The sequence below is a fragment of the Beta vulgaris genome, chromosome 3, assembly GCF_026745355.1.
Source record: "Beta vulgaris subsp. vulgaris cultivar EL10 chromosome 3, EL10.2, whole genome shotgun sequence".
NCBI lineage: Eukaryota > Viridiplantae > Streptophyta > Magnoliopsida > Caryophyllales > Amaranthaceae > Beta > Beta vulgaris.
This window is the reverse complement of record NC_079204.1, coordinates 8,566,473-8,574,350: the sequence shown is the minus strand read 5'-3', so window position 1 is coordinate 8,574,350 and position 7,878 is coordinate 8,566,473. Positions and strand designations below refer to the sequence as shown.

The following is a 7,878-nucleotide window of genomic DNA, read 5'->3' as shown; positions in this document are numbered from 1 at the left end:
TTTTTTCACTAATACGTTGTGCTCCTCCATCAGTAACACCAATAACCTCCATATCATCCCCTCGACCACCACCACCGCCATCTCGAAAACCTTAACCAGTCCGATCCCTTACGTTAAACTCATAATGGCAAAGAATCTAGGTGTAATCCTCGTACAACTAATCACGCCCACAACCACATTATTATCAGCTAATGCTCAATCAACAAGACTCAGGGTCGTCTCAATCATTATGGAGGCCCCATACAACTAATATAAAATGGGGCCCTTAATTTGTAATACTATTTTCTCCTTTCGTTATATGTTGATGGTTGTTTTTTTCATTCATAATTAATTACTTATTAATTTTTTGAACATGCATTTTACTAAGCCTGAAACGTTGTCTCATCATTGAATCAGATGACGTGGAGAAGCTCCTTCTTCTATCTTTATTTTATTTATAAAATCAGTCTGATCTATCTTTATATTAGTATGACTATCAAAGTATAATTTTTTTTTTGGGGTCAGAGACCAACTAAGACTAGATGGCACTTGTAACTGGATACGACCCCCACAAAACTTTACTATCAAGTGTCATAAATATAGCAGCATTGACTTTGGAAAAGTAAAAAAAAAAAAGATTTGGGCAATACTAGATTCAAACTCCTGTATATTCAATTATCTCGATGTATATCGCAGCAAATTTTATACATAAGTTTTCAGTTTTGGAGGCCCATTGTATTGGAGCCCTGTTCTGGTGCACCGGTTGTACATCCTATTAGCCGGGCCTTTATCAACCACTTGTATTAACTACGCTTTTCAATCAAAAACCAACGCCAAACCACGTAGCTACAAAAGTTGCGTAGACCTTCCCGTATTGAACTCGTACTTGCACTACAACTACTACCCTACTACCGAAAAACTCGAAATCGCCTACCGCCATCCGAGCAATGCATCCGCCTCATCGAGGTGGATTACGTGGGCCCTCAACCCCACCGCCATGGCGCCAAAGGCATGGTAGGTGCTCAATGCTTGGTGGCATACCGCAGCCCAAAGGACGGGTCTATCGTAGTCTACACATCGCCTATTACCTCCTGCGACACAAGTCTTACGAAGGGAGAGTTGAGCTTTAACGTTACAGAGTTGCAAGCAGACAGTGCTAATAATGAGATAATCATATTTGCTATTATAAGGGTAACTAACAATGGCACAAGTTTGGCAAAAAGGCCAACTCTCTAATGATGGGAGTTGGGACTCCATAGATTCATTCACTTTTTGGGCCTAATGTTCGTTCCGTCGCCTCGCTTGATCTTCTTTCCGGGAGTGTTGCTCCCACCAGTGGTGATGGTAGTGGCGGTCTTGGTTCGTCGTGGAAGAATACTCATGGGGTGATAAATGTAGTGAGCTGGGGAATCATGATGCCATTGGGCATTGGGAGTAATAATAGCAAAATATGTTTAAGTTTTTCCCACCAGCAGACCCAGCATGGTTTTACTGTTGGATATATACTATCCTTCAAAGTAGGATCACGTTTACTAGTTTGTTAGTGGGTCTAGGATTAAGTGGGTTGTTAATTTGTTTACTGAGTAATTGTTTAGTGGGTTTAGTGGTGCTTAATTATAGGAAGTAGTTGTTTTATTTTCTGGTTATTTAAAAGGTCTTGTAGTCTTTTGTTTTATGCAATTCAATATATCAGATTATTTGTGAGTTTGCTTTATTGTTATACGTTTTGCCATACTCTGTTTTCCTTTCTTGCTTCCGCCTCTTTACATCAACATGGTATCAGAGCCAATCCGGGTTCGATCCTAAACCTTTAAAAGTCGTGAGTCATGTGTTTCAAAAATTATTGTGGGTCGAGTAAGATTTGAGTCGGCAAACACAGTGAGTGTAAGTGATGGCAAACAATGGTGTTAATATATCATCTCAACCCTTCATTCCACTTTTTAAGGGTGAGAAGTATCATTTATGGAGTGTCAAAATGCAAACATTGTTCAAGTCCCAAGAGTTGTGGGATATTGTCGAGTGTGGGTATGAGGAACCAAATGAGTCGCCAGCGGAACCAAACCAAAAGTTACGTGAAAATCGTAAGAAGGATGCAAAAGCATTGTGTTTCATCCAATCTGCTGTGGATGACGATATCTTTCCGCGAATTTCCACCGCAAAGACATCCAAAGATGCCTGGGAAATTATCAAGCATGAATATCGTGGTGATAAAAAGTTAATCAGTGTTAAGTTACAATTCTTGCGTTCTGAATTCGAGTCATTGCAAATGAAAGACAAAGAACCAATTCAAGGTTATTTGTCAAAGGTGTCCGCAATTATAAATCAAATGAAGTCTTATGGTGAGGAAATTAGTAGTCAAGCAATTGTCAGTAAAGTGTTGAGAAGTCTTAATCCTAGCTTTGATCATGTCGTTGCTGCAATAGAAGAGTCCAAGGATTTATCTACATATACATTTGATGAACTAATGTGTTCCCTGCTGTCCCATGAAGTAAGAATTAAAAAATCTAAGGATGAGGAAGTAGAAGAGAAAGCTTTTCAGGTTCAAGGACAAGAAATGGTTTATGGTCGAGGTCGAGGTCAAAGTGGTCGTGGTTATGGTCGAGGTGTTGATGGCCGCGGTCGTGGTCGAGAAGAAAGTGGTCGTGGTATGACTAGCGTTCAATGGTACTACTGCAAAAGATTTGGTCATAAAGAAGACCGTTGTTGGGACAAACAAAGGGATATGAAAGAGAAAGAGCAAGCCAATCTTGCTCAAAAGGTTGAAGAAGAAGAGGAACGAATCTTCTAAAGTCATGTGTCGAGAAAGTCGTGTGTCGTGGTCGTGATTCGTCGTCGTATGTCGTGAGTAGTGGTCGTGTGTCGTGAGCAATGCCGTGAGTATGTTGGGAGTCGATTGTCGAGCTGAATTCGTGAGTTTGTAGTTGTTTTAAAACTTTGAAGGAAGGGGGTGTGTTGGATATATACTATCCTTCAAAGTAGGATCACGTTTACTAGTTTGTTAGTGGGTCTAGGATTAAGTGGGTTGTTAATTTGTTTATTGAGTAATTGTGTTAGTGGGTTTAGTAGTGCTTAAGTATAGGAAGTAGTTGTTTTATTTTCTGGTTATTTAAAAGGTCTTGTAGTCTTTTGTTTTATGCAATTCAATATATCAGATTATTTGTGAGTTTGCTTTATTGTTATACGTTTTGCCATACTCTGTTTTCCTTTCTTGCTTCCGCCTCTTTACATCAACATTTACCTCCATGTTGGGTGTCAACTCTCAGCCTATATTCTCGGTGTTGCTGGTTGGGCCACGGGTATGAAACTCACTAGTGGCTCGCACCGCGTTCATTACCCGACCCACAGATGCATCAGCATCACCCTCTTCTCCATGGCCACACTTCAGGTACGTACTATACATTATACAACTTAAATATATGATATAGAGACTAGAGTTTATACTTGTTAGACTAATTGTGGCATTATCTGATCTTTCAGGTGTTAGCACTTTTTGTAAGGCCAAAGAAGGACCACAAATACAGGTTTTACTAGAATGTTTATATTACCACCAGTCAATAGGGTGTTGGATTATGCTCCAAAATTAGTCAAATAGTTTTCCTAATAGTTAGGATTAGTTGCTATTAGTTAGTGGGTTAACAAGTAGTGGTCTAGATAATGGTCTAGTTAGTGGGATAGCAAGTAGTGAGCTACATAGTGGACATGTTATTAGTAGTGCTTTGTATGCCTATTTAAAGGTTGTTTTGTTTATTCATTAAGTGAGTACATGAAAAATATATTAAAATGTAGTCTTTCTAATTCTCTCCAAGTTTCTCTTTTTTCTCCTCTAAAAATTCTACATGGTATCAAGAGCTCCAGGTTAGATCCGGAAAAGGGAAAGAGATGAAGCAAAAAAAAAAAGAGAGAGATAGAGGGAGAAAGAGAGTATTTAAAAAAATTGAGTAAAAAGAAACAAGCAAGCTTGATTTCATTGTTTGTGAGCAATTTTTTTTGTTTGAGTGAAATTTTTTGTGTTTAACCATGAAAATAATGGTTGGTGTGATGTGTTGTGCTCCATTATTGAAGGTTGATGAGAAGTGCATCAATAAATTTAAAGTTGGTAATGAGAAGTGCATTACATTAGGAAGAAAGTGCTTCCATGTTAATGGAGAGAAGTGCTCCATGAAGATAAAAAAATGAAGGTCCATCATGTGGGAAGAATTACCAAGAATCAAGATTGTGACATAATGTTTAATGTTGGCTCCTACAAATTTTGAAACAAGGGGGTGTGTTGGATTATGCTCCAAAATTAGTCAAATAGTTTTCCTAATAGTTAGGATTAGTTGCTATTAGTTAGTGGGTTAACAAGTAGCGGTCTAGATAATGGTCTAGTTAGTGGGATAGCAAGTAGTGAGCTACATAGTGGACATGTTATTAGTAGTGCTTTGTATGCCTATTTAAAGGTTGTTTTGTTTATTCATTAAGTGAGTACATGAAAAATATATTAAAATGTAGTCTTTTTAATTCTCTCCAAGTTTCTCTTTTTTCTCCTGTAAAAATTCTACATGGTATCAAGAGCTCCAGGTTAGATCCGGAAAAGGGAAAGAGATGAAGCAAAAAAAAAAAAAGAGAGATAGAGGGAGAAAGAGAGTATTAAAAAAAATTGAGTAAAAAGAAACAAGCAAGCTTGATTTCATTGTTTGTGAGCAATTTTTTTTGTTTGAGTGAAATTTTTTGTGTTTAACCATGAAAGTAATGGTTGGGTGTGATGTGTTGTGCTCCATTATTGAAGGTTGATGAGAAGTGCATCAATAAATTTAAAGTTGGTAATGAGAAGTGCATTACATTAGGAAGAGAAGTGCTTCCATGTTAATGGAGAGAAGTGCTCCATGAAGATAAAAAAATGAAGGTCCATCATGTGGGAAGAATTACCAAGAATCAAGATTGTGACATAATGTTTAATGTTGGCTCCTACAAATTTTGAAACAAGGGGGTGTGTTGGATTATGCTCCAAAATTAGTCAAATAGTTTTCCTAATAGTTAGGATTAGTTGCTATTAGTTAGTGGGTTAACAAGTAGCGGTCTAGATAATGGTCTAGTTAGTGGGATAGCAAGTAGTGAGCTACATAGTGGACATGTTATTAGTAGTGCTTTGTATGCCTATTTTAAGGTTGTTTTGTTTATTCATTAAGTGAGTACATGAAAAATATATTAAAATGTAGTCTTTCTAATTCTCTCCAAGTTTCTCATTTTTCTCCTCTAAAAATTCTACATAGGGTATGCCAGTATGCCACGATCATCCTCAGCATCGTCAACATATTCGAAGGTTTCAAGATCCTAAATCCTGATAAAATATGGAAGATTGGATATATTGTGGTGCTTTTGGCACTGATAATTATTGCTCCAACACTCGAAGCATATACTCCCTCCGTTTCCTAAAGATCTTCTCTCTTTCCGTTTAAGGGTGTTTCCAAAAGATCTTCCCTCTTTTGCTTTATTCCTTATTTGGCAAAACAAATTTCCCTATTTACCCTCTCATGTCACTATCATGTGATCCACCATTACATTATTAATTCAATTTTACTCCATTTCTCTCTCCTACTTTAACCCCTTTTTATTTGTTTATTTATCTTAACCCCTTTTTCTCTCCTACTTTACTCACACCATGCCCCACATAACTTGATTTTCCTTGGTATCTGTAGGAACAGTAAGTGGGAAGATCTTTAGGAAACGGAGGGAGTACATGGTATCTTGTTTACAAGAGAAAGAAGGCCGATAATACAGAGAACAGAAAGTTAAATCAGGAAATCAACAGAGTCTGTCGAGAAAGTGTGTGAATGATTAATTGTTGAGCAAAGCTATGATTATATATAGCTGATGCTGATCCATGTCTTGGACATTTAGAACTTTTTCTCTCTTTTTTTCATGTAGGAAAATTTATATAGTAATAAATTGCTTTATCTTAGTATGGAGAAGTCATCCTTGAGCCAATATGATCAAGGTTGTTTTTTCTTGTTGGGCCCAAGAAGTTTTTCCTTGTTAGTTATTAGTTTAGTTTGTCATCATCAAAACCATATTGGCTCAACACAAGTGCTGCTCATCAAATTGGTTAGGCTTCACGCTCGACATGTCTCTCTGAGAAAAGGAAAACAAATGGTATACCTATTAAGTATTAGTTATAATCTCGCCATTTCAATTAATACTCCCTTCGTCCCAAAATCTTCCCTCAATTTTCCTCTCCAGTTTGTTCAAGTGCTTCTGGTATTTATAGAGAAACCCTAAATCTCAGTATTTATAGAGAGAAGAAAACCAGAAGGAGGCGGAAAACGTGGGGAGAATTTAAGGGGAAAACGTTAATATTTATAGAGAGAAGAAAACCAGAAGGGGGCGGAAAACGGGGGGGGGGGGGTTTAAGGGGAAAAGGGTAATTTAATACTGGATTAAAATGGTCATAAATCTGACAGGATATTGACCCAAAAAGTTAGTTAAGTTTAAAGCCTTCGCTCGGACGGCGCGCGGTAACTCCACTCACCACATGGCCACTAAAAATCTCATTGCTACACAACTCGAAGGGTAGAGGAAGAGTAATGGTTATAAACCCTTACACTCTCTTTTATTTTTTCAATGTGAGACTAGAGACTCTTCACATTTTTTTGAAGCAAACTTTATTTTATTTATTTTTATATCATTACTATTAAGTATTATTATTATTATTATTGTTGTTGTTGTTGTTGTTGTTTTTTTTTTATATATATTATCTTTTTATTATAGCGTACTCATTATTATTACTATTATTATTAGGAGGAACATGGTTTAGGTTAAGACACAAATGAAACCCACATTTTTTAGCCCATACTCCCTCCGTTTTCTAAAAATCTTCCCTCTTTCGGTTTAAGAGCGTTTCCAAAAGATCTTCACTCTTTTACTTTATTCCTTATTTGGAATTTTTTTTCCCCTTCTTACCCTCTCATGCATCACTATCATATGGTCCACCATTAAATTATTAATTCAATTTTACTCCCTTTTTCTCTCCTATTTTAACCCCTTTTTATTTGTGTATTTATCTTAACCCCTTTCTCTCTCCTACATTACACACCCTACATCCCACGCAAGTGGATCCTCCTTGGAATCTATAGGAACAGTAACAAAGGAAGATCTTTAGGAAACGAAGGGAGTAAACCAATCAAATCGCGTCAAAACGATTTATGATGCAATTTTCGCGGTCCGATCAAATCATAAAAGTAAACTTAAAAAGTAAGGAAAAAGGCTGTAGGCCCAATGTATAATGAGTAACAAACATAAAGTAAAGATGGGCCGTAAATAAGGAATGTAATATATTCCTTCATTATCCCTAATATTACTCGGAAAGAAATCCTAAAGACTTATAAGTAGTAAGACAAAACTCATCCTCTATCAAGTATAAATTAATGTTTCACTTACGTTATTCATTATACTCGTTCATAACTCATAAGTCATCTCTCTCATAAGTTCATACTTCATCAATCAATGGCAGTCATGAGTGATATTCCTTCCGGAATTGCTAGAAAAATTGCGGTTGAGCATCTTGATAATATAGAAGATATTGAGAGTTTCTCAAAGGTTTGTTCTTTGTGGAGATATGAAACACGGGATATTAATTATACCAATTTCTGCCCTTCCAAAAACACCCAACTTCCATGGTTGATGCTGGCTGATTCACCCACCACTTCATACCGCCGATTTTACCACCTATCCAAACGCATGTTTCTTAAGATTGATCTTCCCCGATTAGAGAACGACCTCGTGCACGATCACGATCACCGTAGGTTCTTCTCTTCTAAAGGATGGCTCATTAGTGTCACTAGGAAACAAGCCCTTATTACTTTTTTTAATCCTTTCACTACTACTCTCATCAAACCACCAAGTATGCCACTCCTTTCCTTT

At 37.0% G+C, this 7,878-nt stretch overlaps 1 pseudogene; it reads left to right on the top strand.

Moving 5' to 3' along the window:
• Positions 1-521: 521 nt before the first annotated feature.
• LOC130590752 (cytochrome b561 and DOMON domain-containing protein At5g47530-like) lies at positions 522-5,792 on the top strand (annotated as a pseudogene).
• The last annotated feature ends 2,086 nt before the right edge of the window (positions 5,793-7,878 follow it).